Source organism: Megascapheus bottae, chromosome 9, assembly GCF_031878675.1.
Source record: "Megascapheus bottae isolate mThoBot1 chromosome 9, mThoBot2.hap1, whole genome shotgun sequence".
In the NCBI taxonomy this organism is placed as follows: Eukaryota; Metazoa; Chordata; class Mammalia; order Rodentia; family Geomyidae; genus Megascapheus; species Megascapheus bottae.
In genome coordinates, this window is record NC_143517.1 from 29,377,462 (window position 1) to 29,400,921 (window position 23,460).

The 23,460-nt window shown below is 34.2% G+C and overlaps 1 protein-coding gene across 6 annotated transcripts in view; it reads left to right on the plus strand.

Moving 5' to 3' along the window:
• Positions 1-23,460, plus strand: part of Ralyl (RALY RNA binding protein like) — a 597,512-nt gene that overhangs the window by 205,267 nt on the left and 368,785 nt on the right. The gene's annotated exons all lie outside the window — the stretch shown is intronic.

Genomic DNA, 23,460 nt, shown 5'->3' on the forward strand with positions numbered 1-23,460 from the left:
GTACTGGAAACAGGAAACCTTAGAATCAAAATCCAAAGGAAAAGCTGAGTTCTGAATAAGGGCACATAATTTAAAGGTCTAAAGACTATACTAAACTTTACTACACAACTTCAGTTTGTGACAGGGTAAGTAGCATGCTATATCCACATGGCATGGGTTTGATGTGTGGTGGATTGTGGTATAATTCTCAATCAGACTTTATATATTTTGAAGATGCCAACTGTATTACAAGGAAGGTATGAGTCATTTATTTTTATTTTTATTTTTTTTTGCCAGTCCTGGGCTTAAGGCTCAGGGCCTGAGCACTGTCCTTGGACTTTGTCAAGGCTAGCACTCTACCACTTGAGCTTCAGCACCCCTTCTGGCTTTTTTCTATGTATGTGGTACTGAGGAATCGAACCTGGGTCTTCATGTATGCTAGGCAAGCACTCTACCACTAGGTCAAACTCCCAGCCCCCATCATGCATGAGTCATTTTTTAAGGAACTTGGGAGACATCTTCAGTTTTTCTCATAAAAATATTGAGTCAAAAAGATATTTACCGGGAGTTTGGCCTAGTGATAGAGTGCTTGCCCAGCATGCACGAAGACCCGGGTTCAATTCCTCGGTACCACATACATAGAAAAAAAGCTGGAAATGGTGCTGAGGCTTAAGTGGTAGAGCTCTAGCCTTGAGAAAGTCCAAGGATAGTGCTTAGGCCTTGAGCTCAAACCCAGGACTGCCAAAAAAAAAAAAGAGAGAGATTTAAATTCTCTAAGGAAAATCAGGGGAAAGCTTAGTACAGAATGTTAGTATCTTTAGATCTCTAAATCATGCCAAAGAGCCTTTCATGTTCAGGTGTCATTTGTGTGATTATTTAATAAGGAAATAATTTTTATGTGTGTATATAGATATGCTTACTGGTTATTCCCCATCTTTGTACTCCTAATCCCATGTCAAATTTAATTGGTCAAGTTTAGAATACTTTTCTTTAGTTTTCAGTGAGCTCTTCAGAATGAATATGCTAATAAAATGTGAAGTCTGAAAATCTCCACAGTGTGCTTGATCCCTATCACCTTTTAAATCCAAAGTCAAGTCAGTCATGACAAATCCTTCAATTATCCAGTAATCCTCTCTCCTGTAATAGACTTTCTTTCTCTTTCTTTCTTTCCTCCTTCTTTCTTTCTTTCTCTTTCTTTCTTTCTCTTTCTTTCTTTCTTTTTTTCTTTCTTTCTTTCTTTCTTTCTTTCTTTCCTTCCTTCTGCCCTTTTTGTCTTTCCTTCTTTTTTATTCTTTCCCTTTCTTCTTTCTGTTATATCTTGTAGAAAAAGTGAATCTTATTAAATTATGAGTATGGTGTATGTGAGGCATATTTATCATTAGAGGTCAATTGCAAATAAATGAAGGAGTTTTTCATCTTATCTATAAGATAGTAATAATAGGATAGCACACTTATTTACTAGTCAAGAGTCAAGAATGCTACTAGGCATTTTGCTGGCCACTGGAAAATCTTTGCACATTAAAGGTTAGTAGCATCATTGTTCAGAAATAGTATAAAACGTTATGACTCTGCTGTCTGAAAATCACTAAGGTTAAACTGTTCTTTATCTGATTAGGACTTGCAGGTCTTTTTTGCCTCAAGCACCTCTCCATTTATAGTATCAAAATTCTGTTTGTTCTTCAAGCTTAGATCTCAAGTCCTTCCTCAAATCTCTTGTAAACCTCTCACTTGCAGTTTGGAGAACATGGACATAATGTAACAGCTGGCCATTTGAACATAAGGTATAACACTCTCATCAGAAAATGGCAACTTAAGAAAAATCATGTCCTTTCTATTTATACTTTCTGTTTGAGGTATTTAAAATATATTTTGTAAAAGGTCAACACTTCTGTTTGGTTTTGCTTAGATAGATATTCCAATGGAATAATTAATAATAAATAGTAATATTGCTTTATGCATTTTTACAAATATATCATGGAATATATACTACCTAAAATCAACATACCTCATTTAACTAGCTTCATTTATTGGCTGGTAATGCAATATATGGCCTTCAATGAGGGTATAATAGCAGACTTCAATACTTAATTTATTTGAGTCTAGTCTTATAGTCAAGTTGTATCTTGAATTCATGACTTAAATTTCAATATAGACTACCAAATCTGAATTTCTGTTTTGTTTTTTTTAATAAATAAAGGAAGTTGTGCCAGTCAACTTTCTGTTGCTTTGTTAAAATACCTAAGGAAATTAGTTTAAAGAGAAAAAAAATATATTGATTCATTGCTTCAGCTCTTGACCCTTTGGTCCCATCTATTTGGACCTCTGTCAAGCAGAGCACCATGGGAGAAAAGGCAGAGCAAGGAACTTCATTTAACAGTATTTGGAAGCAGATTAGGGGAAAAGGACAAGATATAGTTCTGAAGCACAAAGCACTAACTTCCATTCTCTGCAAGCAGATTCCCCTCTCCTAACTATAAACCCTAGAGCAGTTTTCACAATTTATCTAAACATATGTATATGTATGCATGTGTATGTCCATATATAAGTTATATACCATATGTTATATTACATAATTAAATATATTATTAATACTTGGTATGTGTGTATATCTGTATGTGTACATGTGCACATATATGTATGCATATGTGTGTATATGTATAAATTTATATATATGACTAATCTACTAACTACAAGGTGACAAAAACAAAACTGTGTACCAAACTCATAAAACAATTCACCACTAACGTGTAGATTTTAACTTTGAGACACAGAATGCTTCATAAGTAATGGAAACAACTAGTGCCTACACTATTTTCAAGGCCTACCTCTGAAAGCTACATGTCCTTTAGGGCATTTAACCCATCTCAAATTACACATTTTCCTTAAATTACAATAAGACATGGATTTTATTTTAACTTTTTAATAAGAGCACATAAATATTTATTTGAATACACTAATCTGTATTAGCACATAACATTTTAAAGAATAGATATTGCAATCATTTTTTGAAATAGATTTATTTTATATTTTAGAGTAATAAAATTTACCATTGGCATCATATTTTAGCTATATTTTATTAGCTGTATTCATATTCTTAGTTATGTTTATATTATTATGCATTCTATCTCTAGAAATGTTTCTTGTGAATTATGAAAAGCATTTTCATGCTTGAAGAAAAATCTTCATAAAACTAGGTAAACAATACAAAGGAAATATATTTGCTTTGTATTTATATTTTTAGTTGTGTTTATATTATTTTGCAATCAATCTCTGGAAATGTTTCATTGTGAAACACTGAAACTCTGTATTCATTAAACAATTCCTATGCTCTCCCTTTCACCCCACATTTGATAGCCTACGCCTTATTTTCTTTTTCTATAAATATGTCTACTTCAGAAACTTCTATATATAGGATGATATATTGTTTACATCTTTAAGTCTAGCTTATTTCACTGAGGTCACTGGGGGAATTTGTGTGTGTGTGTATCATTTTGTTGTATGTCACAGGACTGTCTTGAGATTGAATCATACCCCATTTTTTACATATGCCACTTAAAGTTTACTTATCTATATATGATAATGTTTGACGTGTACCCATGTGTTGGCAACAATGAGTATTGCTGTGAATATATGTGAGAGATATAGCCTCTTAAAATCTCAAATTTTGACTAAGCAAAATATCAATTATTGCATTATATGGCAATCTGAATTTTAACTTTTAAAGACTGAAATAACTGTTCCTCTGATAATTAGACCAATTTAAAACAATCCCACCAACTATGCACAAGGATTCCCTTTGACTGCCTTTATATTGGTTGTTTTCTAGTTCATTAATGTTTTAATACTTCTTTATGTATTTTCAACAGATTCCTAAAGGAATACAGATACTCATACAGTATTGAGCTGTTGCTATGGATAAAAATATCACCTTTTTCTAAAAATATGTGTACAACACACTTAAATATGCTGAAGAAAACCTCCAAGCTCTAGTTCTCAACGAAGATGAGCTAGGTCCTAGAATGACCTATGAATATATGCCTCCTTCTATTTCCTTATCTGAGGAATGGGGATGATGATGATGATGATGATGATGATGGTATAGCACTAGTTCTTTTAGTCACTAAATTAATGCCCCACAAGGATTAGCAATACAAATATGCCTTTTCAGTAGTGAGATCAATGAAAATACTCAACATTTTCTACTGATTACAATTTGCAATATTATTTAATTTTCAAACTGTATGCCAGTGGCTCAAGTTTAACTAGTCAGGAAGCTGATACTGAGTGTTATGGTTCAAAACATCCCATGCAGGAAAGTCTATGAGATTCTTGTCTACAAATTAGTCACCAAAAAGGCAGAAGTAGAGCGATGGCTCAAGTCATAGAGTGTCACTTTGGAGCAAATTATCTGAATGATAGTCCCCAGGCCTTGAGTTCAAGCACTATTACTGGCATACAAAACATAATATTAATATTAATTTTCAGGTGTACTGTGACTACAGTACAGTTTTCAACCAGATCTCTGTGAGAAAATCTGTACAGCTTATTGATCTTAACCCTTGGAATTGTGTGTCAGTGATGGCAGGAAATTGCAGTCCTGAATTCATATTCTCCTTTCCTCTTCATGGATATGGTTACAGAGACTCAAATAAAAAGGAAGTGAATGACTTTATTAGAAACAATAAAAACTCATTTTTCAGTGGTAAATTTCAAATATTGATAATTATTAAAGGAACTGTATTATACCTGTCAGTCAGATTTAACATTCTATTAATAATCAATATTGTCAGAGCTATTCCATTGGCTTTTACATATCTCTTGATGAGAGAAATTGCCCTATTTCTCTATATACTGCTTAATAAACAGTATCATCTCACAAAAAGAAGGTTCAAGAAGAAACAAATTCTCATAACATAAAATAATTTGTATTTTAAATGATCATTTGAAACTTTAACTGTTAACTTTATAATTGTTTCGGTGTGTGAAGTTAGTGTTATTAAGATAGCATGTTGGTACAACTTTCATCAAGGTAACTATAATGCTATTATCGCCAATTAATAGGGGCTTACACCGAAGCAAGCTCATCATCATAATTCTCACAGTAACCTTCTTACTTAATGACTACTGTAATTATTTTCTTGATGAAGAAATTGTGGCTCAGTCTTGGTAAATAAGTTGTTCAAGGCCAAGGAAGAATTAGCACATAAATTCAATAAATCCTACCAGCACAGTGTATTTCAAATCATTTTACAATCCTTTGCCTAATAATCCAAGAAAATGTTATAAAACATTAATTTAAAAGAAAGTAAAGAATTCCATTTTATTTAGACCTATAATGATATATTTTTAAATGGTGTTTTTCAGGCATGGTCACAGTCTGCACTAAAAGTCTCCAATGTATGTGATAGCACAGTACATAGAAGTCTCTTATGTGCTCATATAATGGCATAGGATGGCCAAGTGTCCTAGATAGCTCTTCTCCATTTAGCCAATAAGGAACCCATGTGAGTTGAGGTTTTTCTGTATTCAACATTCTTTTTTTTTTAAACTTAACATTCTTGTATTCTATACCCCATAAATATGTGTATAATTTAAGGAAACAGTATTTATAGCTAAATGACATACAGTGAAATACACACAACTACAGAGTGCTGTTCTCACAGCTTTGACAAAGGGACACATTCACACAATTCAGGCTCCAAACAAGGGACGTCCCCTTTCCCCCAGGGTTGCTTGTTCTTTTATTTTAGCAGTTCTTGGGCCTGGCACTGAGCTACTTCTATTTCCTTTACTTAGCTAATACAATATGGCTTCCTTCAAAATGTAACAACTTTGCAATTGTTTTCACCTTCTAGCCTGGCCTACTGTTGGGCTGGAATGCAGGTATCGGTGTGTCTACCATACACACAGGAAAAACAGACTCCTAGCTACCAGGATAGAGTTTTTGCTTTAAAAGGGCAAATATTGCCAAGTGCCAGTGGCTCACACCAAGAATCCTTGCCACTTAAGAAGCTGAGCATCCAGCTTCAAAGCTGTCCCAGGCAGACAAATCCAGAACCTCCTAATCTCCAACTAACCACTAAAAAGCCAGAAGTGAAGCTGTGGCATTGTGGCACTGTGGCTCAAGTGATAGAATGCCAGCCTTGACAAGGAAGAAAGCTCAAGGATAGGGCCCAGGCCCTGAGTTCAACCCCTAGTACACATACATACACACAAAAGAGAAGAGTCTTCCAAATGCTAATTCAGTCAAATAAAAGGAGGTCTTCCTTGTGCCTGTGCACACTGCTTTACATCTGCCACTTTTGCTTAACAGTAGATTGTGGACATTGTTCTTCCCAAGGACACAGCAATCCTTGTTCTTTCTGTTTTCCTTTGGTTCTGACATGTCCATTCTCTTCTGTTTGTGTGGTACAATAACTATTTGTTCATCTACTACACTGTGATGGATTTTATTGCTCTGCCATATGAGCCATGCCTCCAACCTGGCTCTTTTTTTTTCATATATACAATATTCTTGAAAGCAGATCAGCAGTTGGTTCCCTGCCTTACTGAGGGGATTCCAGACAGAAAGAACTGAAAACTACTCAAATCTCTATGTACATCGGTAGATTCCTAAGAACCTTGTAGAAAATAGGACAGAAGGTTATTTATCACCAAGCGAGTTGTATATTTATAGAAGGTTTATTGTCTAGCTAAATATAATTTCACAAAGTGAAGTTTCACACTTAACACAAAAACCAAAGATAGAAAATAAAAGGGTGAGATATGATGCATTTCAAAGCCCCGGTAGTCATTAGTTAAGAAATCTAGGTACGAAAGTCATGCAAGTAGCATTACCAGATAAAACAGAGGATATTTTTCTCTTGCTTTCCTTTCCCCAAGCCTCCCATCCATGTTTTGAAGTTCAATGTGGGGGCAGGGAAGGGGGTGACAATGTTCAACAAGAAATGTGCTGTGGCTCATGCCTGTAATCCTAGCTACTCAGGAGGCTGAGATCTGAGGGTCGAGAAGCAAAGCCAGCCCAGGCACTAAAGACTGAGAGACTCTTAATTACCATTAAAAAAAAAGAGGAATTACTAGAAAAGGGGAAGTGGCACTGTGGCTCAAGAGGTAGGGCGGAAGCCTTAAGGTGAAGAGCTCAGGGACAATGCCTTGGCCCAGAATTCAAGCCCCATGAGCCACAAAAAAAAGTAAATAATAAATAAATTAATGTAATCACTATCTCATATATCTAACTGTAACAACTCTATACATCATCCTGACAGAAACATTAAATAAAACACACACACACAGAAGACATTAATGTTAATTTAAGTACATTTGTAATAAATGTTATGAAATTTTTACTTAAAATTTAAGTTTGATAGCTCCTATATATTTGCTAAATATAGGAATTCAAAATATAAAATAGTGTAAAAGAATAAAGAAAAGAAACTATGGATAATGCATGAGGTTTTTATTTTTGATCAAGTACTGTTACTCTTGAATATTTAACACTGTGCTATAATTAACTATAGTAACCCCCCAAAAAAGAAAATAATCATTGCTTGACTATATGAAGGGGAAAAATATACAGATGATTTCCCTAAAGGGAGCATGTCTAGGATTAGAAGCCATATACATTCATCACTAGATTATTATTATCTTAAACCAACTGAAATTAAATACTTTAGAATATTCAATAATACCGTTTTATCAGAATAGATCATTGTTGTCACTGAGACACCACTTAACCATGCACAATATACATATTACATTTGCAAGATTATTTGGATAATATACAGGATTATAAGTGAAAAGACACTGATACATATATGATACCGTGGAGGGTGTATAATTAACTTTAGAAACTAAATGCTACTGAGTTCCATGAAGTTGGTCTTTTAAAATATTTCATTTTACAATGTAGGGCATTTCTTTTTTTTCTGATGGGTATGTGATATAGAACAAATAGTAAGTGATTATTTTGCTGAACCAAAGAAACTGAACCAAAACATGGTCAAGACAGAAAAATTTCATGATCTTCCAATATTATTGTTTATAGTAAACACAATGAACAGAAACGTGTATTCTTTGGTATGTTAACAAATTGACATTTATTAATTCACTATTACAATATTATTTTAAGTGTCTATTGAAGACTAGACATAGATTTTAATTGATAAATATGATCTACTCCCTAGCTTATAAACATTTAAGCCTCTCTCTGTTCACAGCAACAATGTTTAGTTATTGTAAGAATTTTCATTTTAGAACCAGATTGCAATGATAGCATTCTCCAGTTCAAGAAATGTGCTAATTTCTTTTCTTTTTTAGTTTTCTCTTTCCTTCCCCTTCTTTTCCTTTGTTATTCCTCACAACTTGTTAAGTAGGCTCTTTACAGTTAAGCTTGCTTTGTCTCCAATCCCTCTTGTCTTGATTGTTTCATTTTATTTTGCCAGTACTGAGGCATGAACTCAGGGCCTAGGTGTTGCCCCTGAGCCCCTTTGTGCTCAAGGCTACCTCTTTACCATTTGAGCAACAGTGCCATTTCCTGTATGTATGTGTGTGTGTGTATGTATGTATGTATGTATGTATGTATGTATGTATGTATGTAGTTTATTGGAGATAAGAGTCTCAGGCAACTTTTCTGCCCAGGCTGGCTCTGAACCACAATCAAATCTCAGCTGATTAGCAAGGATTTCAGGGTCATGCCACCAACACCTAGCTGTCTTGGTTATTTTTAAGATAGACCCGTACTCCTTCCTTCAGCATGTACCTACATGCTGATCCAATATATTATGCTTTCCATAATTCTAGACAGGACAGGAACGTACTGCTTCCAGCTCCCTCTCACTGAGATTGAGTCTCTGGGACTTTTCTGCCTAGTCTACCATGGGTCATCTCCCTCTAGGTCTTACAGATAGCTTAGGGTGAGGTTTATGTCACTGGGTCCACCTGTATGTTGAAAAAGAATTCTGAGAATTTTTCTCCCTGAAGTAGACTTGATTGGGATTGTCCCTTTCTCAGCTGGGATTACATGTGTGATCTATTGATATCAAGCTAAGATCCACTTTTTTAACCACTCTCTTCCTAAATGTCATCTGTCAAAAGGGATGTCACAATGATAACTCTAACCTTTTGGGTTTTTTGTTGTTGTTGTTTTTGCCCGTCCTGGGCTTGAGCTCAGGCCCTGAGCATTGTCCTTGGACTTTCTCAAATCTTGAGCTCTACCATTGAGCCTCAGCACCATTTCCGGCTTTTTTCTATGTATGTGGTACCGAAGAATAAAACCTATGTCTTAGCGCATGCGAGGCAAGCACTCTACCACTAGGCCAAACCCCGGCCCCATAACTCTAAACTTTTATGTAAAGAAGTAAATAATTCAATTGACATTAAACATTTTTAAAAGAATCTCTGTCATCTCTTGGGAAGAAGGTAAGGTCAAGTTCGCACAATTTTTAGTAGTTATTAAAAATAATTGTTTCTTTGTGATTTGATAGCATAGTTGCCAAGGGAAGAGGGCAAACAAGATGACTGGGAGGAATGGGGGATGGAAATGAGAAAAAAACCCTAAGGAGGGGTATCAATGTGTGACACCCATTACCTGATTAATGTAACTATAACCCCTCTATACATTATCCCAACAATGAAAAAGAATTAAAATACTTTCACTCAATAGCAAAAAAGTATAAATTTATGAGCAGTGATCTAGTTAAAAGGAAACATCAAAGATCACAATTACGCTTTTTAAACCGATTTCTGAGATGAAATTTCAAAGCGTGATCATCCTGCTTACACTATGACAATGATAGTCTATTTCAGAGGCATATTATAAATCAGGATAAAAATAATTAAATATCATTTCTTTTTTTCTTCTTTTTTTTCCCCACTCCTGGGGCTTGAATTCAGGGCATGGGAACTATTCTTGGGCTTTACTGAGACTAACACCCTAGCAATTGAGCCACAGCATCACTTCTGGCTTTTTCTGTGTATGTGGTACCAAGGAATAGAACTCATGCCCACCGTGCATGCCAGGCAAGCACTCTACCACTAGGCCACACTCCCGGCCACAATAGTCATTTGTTATGTGGTAAGAAGATATTACCTAAATATTTAAGTTGAAAATTTAAAATGTGTATTCTTAAGAATGAAGCAGGACTTCACTTTTTGTTTGGAGTTTTGTTTATTTTTCTAAGCTATGGCTCTACTGAAGCTGTGAGGTATTTCATCTTTCAGAACTCAAGATCAATAATTGATCTTATTCTAAATTTAGAAAATACAAAAATATAGAGCTTGAAATCTGAGAAAATGAGTCACTGGAAATGGGGGGTAATTTTGATGTAGTCCAAACACACGTTTGTGTATGTGTCGTGTTTTTCAGAAAGAGCATAATATTTTAGATATGATTACTGTCACATTGTTACTGAGGAGAACGGCCATGCCTCTATTTTCCATGCCCATGGCTTGATTTTAGAACACTATAAGGAAGAAAATCAGTCACCCTGATGGGCTCCATCAGGCAGAGCTTCAGATTAGTGCTCAGGTGGCATTTTTAATTGGTTCTTTCTTGGTTGCTTTTTCCAATGCCTCCTGTAGGAGTTGCATTGGCTTTTCCAACATTCCAGTTTTCTCACTTTTTACACTTGGATTCCAGCTCTTTCTAAGTAGGTTGTTTTCAGTTCCTCAGTAAATAAAACATTGAGCTATTAACTTTTCTTTGTTCTTCATTATTCAACCTAGTGTCACAGTTTTCTACCAACTTCCTGTAAGTTTATTTGCAAGAACAATCTCACCCTCCTACCCTTATGAGGATTCAATGAAACCATCTTAAGTAAAGCACTTAGCATAAGAATAGTGCTGAGAGTAATAATTACTTTTTGTCTTCCCAACCAAACTACTGAGCAAAGGTTCAACAATGGATTATTTGCTTAAATACTTTCAGAAAAAATTGTATTATTTTTCTTTCTAACTATTGAAAACTGTCCTTTGCCCTCTAATATTCAAAAACTATCTAATAAATTAGTAATCAGTGTAATATCCCAGCCATTTTGGGGGGCGCCCCCTAGACCCCCCAGCAATAGTCACCAGCACTCAGTAAACTGAGCTAGGAGTCATTTTAATAGCAGCACTGTGGCTAAGGCTCCCCCTTTGGGCTGCTAGAGAGCAGCCCTGCCCTTTAGTGGGGAGGAGCATTGAAAGGTAAACACCACATGCCTGTGGTAGTCACCCTATGAGGTCACCTTAGAATGCCCATAGTATATAACCACAGGGATGAAACCATTCCCACTCACAGGTGGTCGAGCAGGTTAAGCATTTTTAGAAAAACAAAACCAATTTGGCAGCTTAAGCCTGCCAGGTTAGTACAGTTAGGAAGAAAAATTCAGGCAAGACTCCTGGGGCCCATGTCTAATCTTTGTCATTCACAAACTGCAAAACAATTGTTTAGACCCTTTAATTTGCCTATTTCTTCACGCTAGTTTATAACAGAATGTGTTCTCAATATGGTAAGGAAGAGAAAGTATGTTAACACAAGAAAAGTGCATAAAAGTATCCAACGGATGGACAGAACACAAAAATGTTCGTTATTCATTTTCACATTATTCAACATTTAGTATTTACATTAGATAGAATTTATTAAAATCATTTAAGTGCTAATTACTACAATGGTCCTTAAGTACAATGGAAAAATCTGTTTTCCTTATCGTATAGGTAAGAAAAAATATTAATCAAATACATATAAAAACAAATAAGATTTCATACTATATGAAGAGCTAGGAAGAGGAGAATCTGGAAAGTGGGACTCTAAGGAAGTGTTGAGGAAAATAAAATTTTAATAATTTTTTTAACAACAATATTGATCGGTTTTCTCTCTTCCATTTTTTCTTTCCTTTTTTTCTTGTTTCTTTTCTTTCATTTTTCTTCTTTCCTTCCTTTATTTCCTACCTTTCTTTCTTTCTACCCTTCTTCATTTCCTTTTCTTTTAGTACTGGTGGTTGAATTCAGGGCCTCATACTTAATAGGCAGAAGCTGTGCCACTTGAGCTATGTTTCCAGATCTTTTTGCTCTGATTATTTTTATATAGAGTCTGCTTTTTTCCTAGGCCAAACTGGACCAGAATCCACATTATGGATGCTTTGTATTATAGCTGGCATGATAAGCATGCATGATTACACCCAGCATTTTCCTGTGGAATGGGCTGTCACAAACTTTTCACCACAGCTGGCCTCAAACCAAGAACATCTCAACCTCTGTCTCAGAGGTAATTAAAATAATAATGAGTCACCAGCTACTGGTCTCATTTGGTTGTTTTTGAATAGGGTCTCACTATGGTCTGGGTTGGTCTCAGACTGTATGTAATTTTCCTACCCACATCTCCTAAGTAGGTAGGATTATAAGCATATTTTACCATCCCAGGCACCTTGATACATTTTCTCAATCTTAAGAAACCAAAGAGTTATCTATATTTTTACATGAAATTTCACTTAGATTTTCCTGCTCACATGTATTCTATATTGTCCTTTATTAGCAATATTAGTTTGCTCTGAGTTTCATTTATATCACAAGTGAATTCTGAATCCCAAAGGCCTCCACATTGTAAAATGGTATTAGTGGTCTTGGTACTGATATCTCATTCTTACTCCTTTAATAACCTCCTAATTATAGATTCTTTTCCTTTAATTTCAGCTTTTATGTTAATGATAAAACTAATTTGCAATCTCAAATAACTTTTATGCTAAAAGCAATTAGGAGATACCTTTTTGGCTCCTTAGAGAGAAAATAGATTTAGATAGGCAGGCAGAAATTTATCATTAAGTTCCAAGAGTCTTTATAGTTAGTTAATGGTATCAGAAATTAGGCTCAAGTAGGAACATGTAGTTCAAAGGACAAACATTTTGCCATGAAATGGCATGGTGCACTTAAGAACTGATGAGCATATACAGATTATGAAAGTAAAGTCCACAGCCTTTAGAGAATAAATCTCTAATTCTTCAAAGGGAAAGAAAGAATAGAAAGGATAATATCCCAGCCATTTGGGGGTTCCCAAATCCCCCAGCAATAGAGTCACCAGCACTCAGCGAATGGAGCTAAGAGGCAGTTTCATAGCAGCTCAGTGGCTACTCTGGTCTCTGGTAGAGAGCAGCCCCACCTTCTGTGGGGCTGAGCTTTTAAAGGAGAGCACCACACACAGGTAGTCCTGTTCACCAGAAAAATACCACACACAGGAGGTCACAATGAAAACAGCTCATGAAGGTGGTCAAGCAATTTAAGCATTTTTACAAAAAATAAAAATAAAAAACAAAAACAATCAGCAGGTAATCCTGACAGGTTACTACAGAAAGCAGAAAGGTGAGAAAGCAAACAAAAATATTAATAAAGGGTTTTCCTAAAGAAATTTAAACTGTCACTCCATCCTCACTATCACTCCATTCTCACGTTACTATTATCACTATAGTATACTACATTACATTCGATGTATTTATATAATATACTATATTATTACTATACTATATTAATACTATATAGCATTACTATGTATGTATACATGATGAAATTTTTTAAAATCTGGTATTCACTATGGTTTGGGAAATCATGTACTGATTGAAACAGAAGAGATCACTTTAACATCATTATTAGCAAGCTTTGAAATTTCAAAAGAGATTTATATACTTTTGAAACTGTTAATATTTCTTAGGTGCTTATGACTCACACCTGCAGCCATTACAACTCAGGAAGTTGAGATCTGAGGATTGGGACTTGAAGCCAACCAGGGTAGAAAAGTTTATAACTCTCATCTCCAATTCCCTAATGAAAATCCAGAAGTGGATCTGTGTCTCAATTTACAAAGTACCATCTTTGAAAAAAAATGTTCAAGGACAGCACCCAGGTCCTGAGTTCAAACCCATGGACAGGCACACACACACACACACACACACACACACACACACACACACACCACAGTTTTAATATTTTATCAATTTTTTTATCTCTTATAATATTTTTTCTTTTTCTTTTTTTTTTGCCAGTCCTAGACTTGAGCTCAGCGCCTGAGCACTGTCCTTGGACTTTCTCAAGACTAGAGCTCTACCACCTGAGCTTCAGCACCACGTCTGGCTTTTTTCTATGTATGTGGCACTGAGGAATCGAACCCAGGTGTTCATGCATGCTAGGCAAGCACTTTACCATTAGCCAAACTCCTGGCCCTCTCTTATAATATTTTATATAATTTTAAATAAATACTATATTATATATATATTCAGGTCGATTTTAACTGGAAGAATATTTGTTCCACAAGGCATCAAATTATTTCTAACATATAAAAATAAAGCTTGCTTCCTATTATCAAGCACAACAAGACTGATTTCCAAAATGTATATGTTTACATATACTTTGAGATAAGTGTTTAACTTAGTGAGATATTCTAATATCATTCACCATTTCTTTTGCATATGAAGAGAGAATTATCCATTCTACCTTATAGTTTGAGTAAATTCTTCAAATATATTCTTTGTTGAAAGCCTCATGAAGTTGTCAAACATCTTTGATCTTCAATTAGGACATGCATAAAATGCAAATTGTTGTTTCTTATACCTTATACTTCAAAGTGAAGAAGAAATGCATGAGGTTTTCTATGGATTGAGTAGATAATCTTAATGTTACAAATGATTTGCATGTCGAATGAGTTTTATTATAGGTAGTTCTTAGTGTAATCAAGATCAATTTCTTGTTTCCTATTTTAAGTCATGAATCAAATCTTTTTCTGTATAATTAAGTCTGTAGCATAGATTTTGCTGGCTGGCATATTTTGCTATTTAGAATCTTACTTTTTTATCACGGAATTTATGACAAAGAAACTTTCTGTTAAAAAAAATCTCATTAGAGTATTCTAGTTATCTTATAAGGAACTTAAAATTCTTCTTGTTAAAATGAGAGAGCTTAAAAAATCATATTTAAAACTCTAATGTGTCCAAAAAATAATGGTCCCCAAATCTTCCCTGAAATATATCATTTTTTATAGGCCAGATAGTGACATTTTTAATTTTTTAATTTTTAATTTTTTGAAAATTGTATTTATAGGTTAATATATTCCCATATATAGTTCTTGAAGGAAGAAAATAGTTAACACTCTTGGCATTTTTACTTTTGAAAATATTTCGAATTTTTGAGAATCATTCCTCTCTTATACCTATATCTCATTACTAAGAATTCCTGTAAGAAGGAATGCCACAGATGGCTGAGTTACAATGTGTAGTTTTGGCTTTGAGGGTTTGCATATATGTTTCAAGTTTCTAAGTCTCTTGATTTTTTTTTTTTAGTGACAGGTGAAGGGATAGACCAATTCCTTTAATAGAATAATGCATACAATAGTTTAGACATTTGCTATTCCTATGGTTTTAAATCTTCTGATTTGAAATCTGATTTAATTGCTTCTAAGACAAGTGATTTTGAGAATACAGTAGTTGTATGTGACTATAGTATTTATTTCATTATGAAGAATCCAATAGCTTACCAACATTCTGTCATTCATAGATGTGCATGAAGAAGATGTGTTACTTTTGTTGACATTTTTCATGGTGTGCTGGTATTTTTAGTTTATTTTCTCTCATAGTACTAAAAATGTAATTTTGGAAAAGACACTGCACCATACAGTTTATGTAATCCAAGAAAATGGGACCAACAAATTGGTTATTTGTGGTTCTCCTTTCTGGTTCTGTCTGGGCATCACTCAGAGCTCAGGCACTGCCCTTGGTAGCACTGAAATCAAAGTCTCAGAATCTTTTGAGAAGATTTTATAAAATGAAATTCAGTACAAGATGGCTTAGATTAAGCAATGAGGGAAGAGTTCAGATACATGTGTATGCTTAAAAAACAGCATAACAGTTCCACAGTCTCTTACTGGAACAGAATAAGCTACAAGTAACCAACACCTGTACCTATCGTCCTTCCTTTCATTGTTGTTACTTTTGTTTTTTAAGTTAGAAGCTATAAGCAAGCAATGATTATTTCCAAAAATGTGATCATTTCCATGTCTTATTCCAATACTTATTTCTAGTGTTCTAATTCCAATGGTAACACATATTATGTGGTAAGAGATACAGGAGCTAGAACAAATAGGAAATATTATCATCACTTTGTGATGTCTTCAGAGAACATAGGAACAGTAGTAATATATGATGTGCTTGGGGAAAAATGTTTTTGGCAGTATTCTTTCACATTAGTATTCCTGTTTTAATGTTCAGAAAGAATCTTGGAAATCTGGTCATCCTGGTTCTTCATGGTAAGAGATGAAAGAACTACGTGGGCAAGCCATGAAACCATGACCCTCCTTCCAGGACTATGATTATAAAAACCAAATTAGAATCCTCAGTGTTTGCCAAATGAACCTCTTATGGAGCAATGACATTTTCTTTTAACGAAGCATTACTTATCTACAGAGTTAAAATTAAATGTGGAGTATTTATTTAATGGTACATATACTGAGAAGGAAATTAATTCTATTGTCTTTTGTAAAATGTTTTTCCCCCAATGGACTAAATTTGCACTAAAATTTATCTCTAGGACCATGATAATCTCTTCTTCATATTTTCACTAGCCTGTGATTATTTCCATTTGAGGTACCCATTTAGAAACCCTTCCTGTTAGATTCTCTACACATACATTCTAGCTTAATGTCAGGATGTAGGAGACTGATAAGACAAAAGGGGGGACCTCTGAGACACGCACCTTACTTATGCTTATCTTGTTCTTTGTCCAATTTTTTTCCTCCATTCCAGAGGATCTTACACTTCTGTGAAAACAGAAAAATCCTAATGAATTGTCTTCTTTCCTTATTTGGAGGGGAACTTGACCTTTACCACTGTAAGTTCCCCTTTCTATCCCATATACTAAACGTCACTTTTACTTACCTCCTCATCTTCCCATTCCTTGTTTTGACTCTGGTCTCCCTAAAGCAAACAGAAACGTACTTCTCACAGCTTTAATCCTTGTGAGTTCTCCTCCTAACTCGAGAGAGTATTAAATCATCATATCTAAGTCAGTGAATCTATCTTGAAATCTATGTGTCAGATTTCTTACTTATGTTATATTCCTTAGAGGAATAGTTTCTCCATGTGTGCTTTCAATTCTTTAATCCAGATAACACGCATATCTATATATACATGATTGCATGCATACATACATATGCAGTATATACAAACATGCACAGTTCAATATGGTTTAATTTGTATTAAAATATTTGACAATCAAGAATTTCATACAATACATAAACTACCTATTATAACTTATTTTTTCTTTTCAGACACCTTTATTTCTTTCCTGAAGTTAATAATAGACAGAAAAAACAATCAGAATAGCCAGAGGTTATTGATCATAAGGGCTTTTTATTTTGTGGTCATAAAACCTTTATTACTTCCAAGAATTTCAAATGATCTCGATTTTATAAAAAAGTCAGCTATGAGATGTTAAAAATATAAGGTTTACATAATTTACATTCTTTTGTCTTTTATAGAGGAAGGCAAGTTAGAAATGACTCACCATTAAATAAAATCTTAGAGTAAGTGGATTTACTCTGCTACAATCCAATTAAAGATTTTTCTCTTTCCTTGACCCTTGTCAGGATCTTTGCCTATTGCTTCCAAAAATTAAATTAGAAAATCTTATTGTAATACTTCTTCAATTTTTATACTGCTCTACTTGTTCATGCACACATATGCTCAGATGCACGCACATACACTCTGTATAGTATATACATTATAGAAAGGCTGTGTGCGTATATATATATATAGTATATCCACATTATATATACATGGCAATATTCTAAAAACTTTATGTGTGAATATACAGTATATATACTAGTATATATATCAATATATTAATCTGCAGATAAAAAATTGTACACAAACCAGGTGCTAGTAACTTACACCTCTAATCATAGCTATTCAGCAGGCTGTGATTTGAGGACTGTGGTACAAATCCAACCCAGGCAAGAAAAGTCCATGAAACTCTTATCTCCAAGTAACAACCAGAAAACAGGAAGTGGCCATATATGCATACATACATTTATACATCTCTCTATCTACTCTACAGACAAAAGAATGCACAAGGAAAATATTTAAATAAGGAAGCAACCATTTCTAATGTAATCTTCCTGGTACCCTCTATTTTAATTTCCTAGTTTATCTGGCAAACTTGACATTAAACCTGAAATGAATTAAGCATCTGTTATGCTTATTAATCCATCATGATTTGTAATTTATAACCTGCTCTGAGTTGGGATACACATCATCCCAAAGAGGTAATTACATATTGTCCATTTTTATTTGAATTATATGGAATCCTAGATGTATTTTTACAGGAAAGATTTATAGTTGTTTTTTTCCATTTGTTTTAAAGTAATTTATGGCTGGCCATTTTTCCTTATCCAAAGAGAGCCAAGCAAGTGAAACAAAAACCAAAGCCCTTTCAATAGGAGAGCACATGGAGTGTGAGTGTGCAGGAAAGGTAGAGCAAGAAGCACGTTCTGTGGCTTAATGTGGAAGGCTTACAAAAGCCTGGTGTTGCAATGGTAATTGGATTTTTGAGCATTGCTTTTGAGAATAGACTGCTTAAATCGCTGAAAAGAAAATCATTGCAGAAAAGAAGCAAAAAAAGAATCACAGGAGCTGTTTGAGTACTTACAAAGTAAGAATAACATACAGAACAATGGAGAACTGGTTTAGTGCTGTTGAGATTTGACATCTTTAAAAACCTGATATTGTAGCTGTACTTTTGGTCTTTATTCTTTTGTGGAATAAAGTTCCAATGTATTTTAGACCAATATTTCAATGAGGGTGGAAATCAATGAGAGCTTTAACATCCTTTCAGAGAAAGAAAAATAATAATAAAACAACAAGACTTTCCCCCAGTCTACATTAAACTTGTGCGTGAAAAATGAGTATAGACAAGTATACATCTTTATTGCAGTTTATTTAACATATTTCCTGCTGAGGCAGTTGAATGCCATTCTGAAGATGTCAGAAGATTTGTGTAGCCCCGAACACGGTGGCAGGCAGATAGTAAACAATGGAAAATATTGTTTTGATGTGTGAGAGGAAGCTTGCAGACTGATTCTTGCATAAGCAGGAATCTCTGAGTTTTAGCCTCTTACAATCTAACCCTATATTTCCTATAGTATTTTATCTCCCTAAGCAAACAAGAGATCAAGGCATGTCTCCTAGTTGGTCTTTACTTCACAGTACCTATCTACTCTCCTGATTTACCATATCTAGGATAAACTTTTCTTCACTTCTCACATTTTAGCATTTTTACCCTAAAATAAGAAGGAAACAATGAAATATAAGCAATAGATTGTTCCATTTTCTATGTTAATGCAACATACCTGTCCTAGGTAAATTTGCCCCAGAAGGAATATTTGTGCATGCTGTGTATCAATTTACTGGTTATTAAAACACCTTATTGAATATATTCTTTACAATATCATTTCTTTTATTTTTCAATGAGAAAATGGAAAGCCCAAAGTGGTTAAAATTCCTTTAGGGTCACCATGGCTAGAATTTCAATACAGCTCTGACTCTAAAACATTTCTTTCTTCAATCATGCAGTTGTTAATTTTCAACATCAGTTACAGGCATTGTAAAAACTATGTAATTGTCTTTGGGGAGTATGTATTTCATCTAGAATGTCTTTTCATTTCTGTACTCTGTTGTGGACTTCAAATGTAAATGCAGTTTTCTCTTTGTGAGTAGAAAGGAGAGTCACTTAACAAAGCAGTGAGGTACAAGGACTAGAGAAGTAATTTTCATTCTACTTCTATGACCTGACATTATAGACAAAATAAGAATTCCTGGAGAAAACCAGCTGGTGTCAGTGGTTTACTCTAGTGGAAAATTGGAAAGTATTTTATGAAAGGATTTTATGGAAGGAAAGTTGAGAAATTAGAGGCTTCATGTCTTATCTATGAACAACCACCCTAACTCAGGGTTTAAATATATAAATAGCCCTGAGAGTTACATATGTACATAGAAGTCTTTAATTCAAGGACTCCCTTTGCATTTCCTTCCATATAAAAAGTTTTGAAGTAGAAAAATAAAGATTATTTGATGATGGAAAAAGAGTATTATTTAAAAAATTGTACAGCACAAGGCACAAGTATACCTTTTATAACTCTGAGTAAGTTTTTTATCTTTACATTATTGTTATATGTATTTGTTAAAATATTTACTACATAAGTTTGGGAACTACAAATTTAGCTGTGTTAATTATTACAAAGCAGATTCTGTCAGTATGGGAAATATTTCTGTAGCATTATATTCAATGAAAAAACATTGTATTCAATTTTTTCAGTTTCTGGAAGCTTTGTTGACAGGAGAGGGTTTCCTCCTTTCTGAGGAGGAATTCATCTTCTGTAATGGAAGGAACAGACAAACCACCTCAAAATTGCAGGGAGAATTTGTTGATGTTTGTTGTTAGGTGATAATGGATCCCAGCTTTTACCAAAACTCACAATATGCAATGGCCTTGCCACATTCACATCTGTAGGCTTCAGTATAGCCCTCAGAGATAAGAGACAGAGTCAACAAAGATAAGGAATAATGAAGCCCATGCTGGAAGCCAGGCATCTTGACTCTATAAACTGTACACATAATCAACATATTCTATCATGCCAACTCCAGTCATTCACCACAAAGTTAACACAAACCTGAAGCATGCTGCTTCATGTTAAAATCCCCTAACACATTAAAATACATACATACATATGTCAAAAGATCTGTTGAATACCAAATCAGTACTCAGAATGTTCTATTAAATTTTCAGTGATATCAAATCTATTAATTGCTAAGAAAAAAACACTTTTCTCGATTGGTGGCATGGCTCAAGTTGTAAAGCATCTACCTGCCTAGTAACATGAAGCCCTAAACTCAAGCCCCAGTACTACCAAAATTAATTCTTTGGAATATAGATTAATCATATAGTTTATACTATTGTATCAATGATATCATCGTGAAAAGTTAATGGTATTGGAATTTATAGGAATATTTTCAATGTATGTATTTCCGAAATTAGTTTATAAATGGTAGTTTTATATACTCCATCAGAAGCAATTTATTCTTTGTAAATGTAGTGTTGCTTTTAATTTCAGTCAAATTGGAAAGGCACCTAATAAATTGTCACTCATAATTGCTACAGAACTTTTAATTTATGACGCTCAGTGGAGTGCTTATACCCATATTATTATTATTTAATTTCATATATTTTATTTTCTTTCTATATAGAGATTATAAATTCTTAAAGAGATAGACATTATACTTTTATAAAGCATCTAGAAAACATAGCAAGATGATATTTATGACTGGGATGCACACTTACAACAAAATTATTGTGTTCCAATCTCTGTTTGCATGAAAAATTTATTTATGGGAGCCTTTGCTGGTCAGCTGAAAAATGCTCCCCATTCCAGGAAAGCCCTTTAAGATGGAAGATCACTTTGCTAGGACTTACACCATTAAGTGCCTCATAGTGTTAAACCAAGCAACAGACATTTCTTGCCTAACAATGTAGATTTTATAAGTATACAATACATCTTATATCTTATATCTTCATTTTAATATAATTATTCTTTTAAAGCTTCTTTGTAGAATATGGTCATATTTTAGGTACACAATTTGATCTTAAACTCACTTTATGTTCAAGTCACACAGATTTTGAAGGGATATACAATTTAGCCCAATACAGAAGGATTGAGCTAACTTCTCTCTTTAGAAACAATAATTTCAAATATTTGAAACTGTCACATCACAACATGCAAAGAAACCAAGAACAGCACAATTATGTGTAGCAAATGTACAAAATTTGTATTTGTAAATTGTATGCCATAAGGAAAGACAAATTGAGATTAGCAGCTATCATTTTTCTTTAAAAGAAAATTTAAAAATATTACTGTGAGGGTCCGGGAGTTTGGCCTAGTGGTAGAGTGCTTGCCTAGCAAGCAGGAAGGACCAGGTTCGATTCCTTGGCACCACATACATAGGAAAAAGCTGGAAGTGGTGCTGTGACTCAAGGATACAGCTCTAGTCTTAAGAAAAGTCCAAGAGTAGCACTCAGGCCCTGAGTTCAAGCCGCACAATTGGCAAAAAGAAAAATATTACTGTGGGGAATGTAGCTCAGTGGCTTTAGAGTTGATTTGCAGCACTACAAAGAATGCCATCAGAGAGTTCAATGCAAATTAAGAAGATTAAGGGAAGGGTGGGGTGGGGTAGGGAAGGATGGGGAAGTATGAGGAAAGGGCTGGCACTGACCAAAATGCATTGTATTCATAAACTGCTTTGTTAATTGAGAACTCCTTTGAACAACTACTTAAAGATAACATATAATAATAACAGTAACAGTAAATTGTCAAATAATATTAATGTTTTACTCAGGAAGTAGTTATAGGAGGATCACCATTTGAAGCAAATTTGAGCACAATATTTAGTAAGGCTTCATCCCAAAGAACAAGTCAGTCATGGTGGTATACCACTAAATCTCAACTACATGGGAGGCATGGTAGGAGAACTATAGTCTGAAATTCACTCAGGAAAAAAAATGTGAGATATTACTTGAAAAATAATTAAGGAAAAAGAACCCAGGGTATGACTTAATGGTAAAACACTTGACTAATAAATGTGAGGTTTTGGATTTAACACTTGAACATCACCAATTACAAAAAGTACTTGCATCTAAAAATATTGTCATCAACATTGCTTTCTAAACTGGTAAACTTCCTCAAGCAGGAAAAGACCTTGAATTTTTTACTAATCTGAGAACTTGAAGATGTTATGTAGATCGCAGGATATTTTGTTGAGATACCAGATCAAACCTACAATATAGAGTTTTATTTCAATTTGCTAATTTCTATTATCTGCTAACAAGTAAGAAATGCAAAGTTTGTGGGCTAGCCCTTGAGGAGGATAGACATAACCTCTTCAGTTGCCTGAGTCTGCTCTCAAGTGGAATGACAAGGTGAACAGACTGCATCTCTGGGGAACTTTGAAAAAGAAAACAGCTGATAATGCTTTTACAGGATTTGATGTGCACAACTCTATCATCATTTCTCCTTGTATCACAAAGTTTAAAGATGGTCACAAAAAGTAACCTATGTAGACATTAGAATTCATAGCTATATGTAATTCAAGTTTATTTCTCTAAAAATCATCTTGTGTAGATAAAACAGGAAGGAGCTTTGCTCCTAGTTCAAAAAGGACCTTTTATAAAAAGAAAATCTCGGAAGGGTATCAATGTATGTGAATTAATGCACCTTCTGTCTGGCAAATATCATGTAACCCTTCTATTAATTACAATAAAAAATACATGAAAAGTTAAAAAAAAAGAAAAATTCTATAGAGGAATGAGATTCAAGAATTTTTGGAGAAAATAGAATTAATCCTGCATAGAGTAAAATTAGGAATACAAGGGACTTTTTAGTGGACTGTAGATACATACATTAACATAAGAAACTAAGTGATA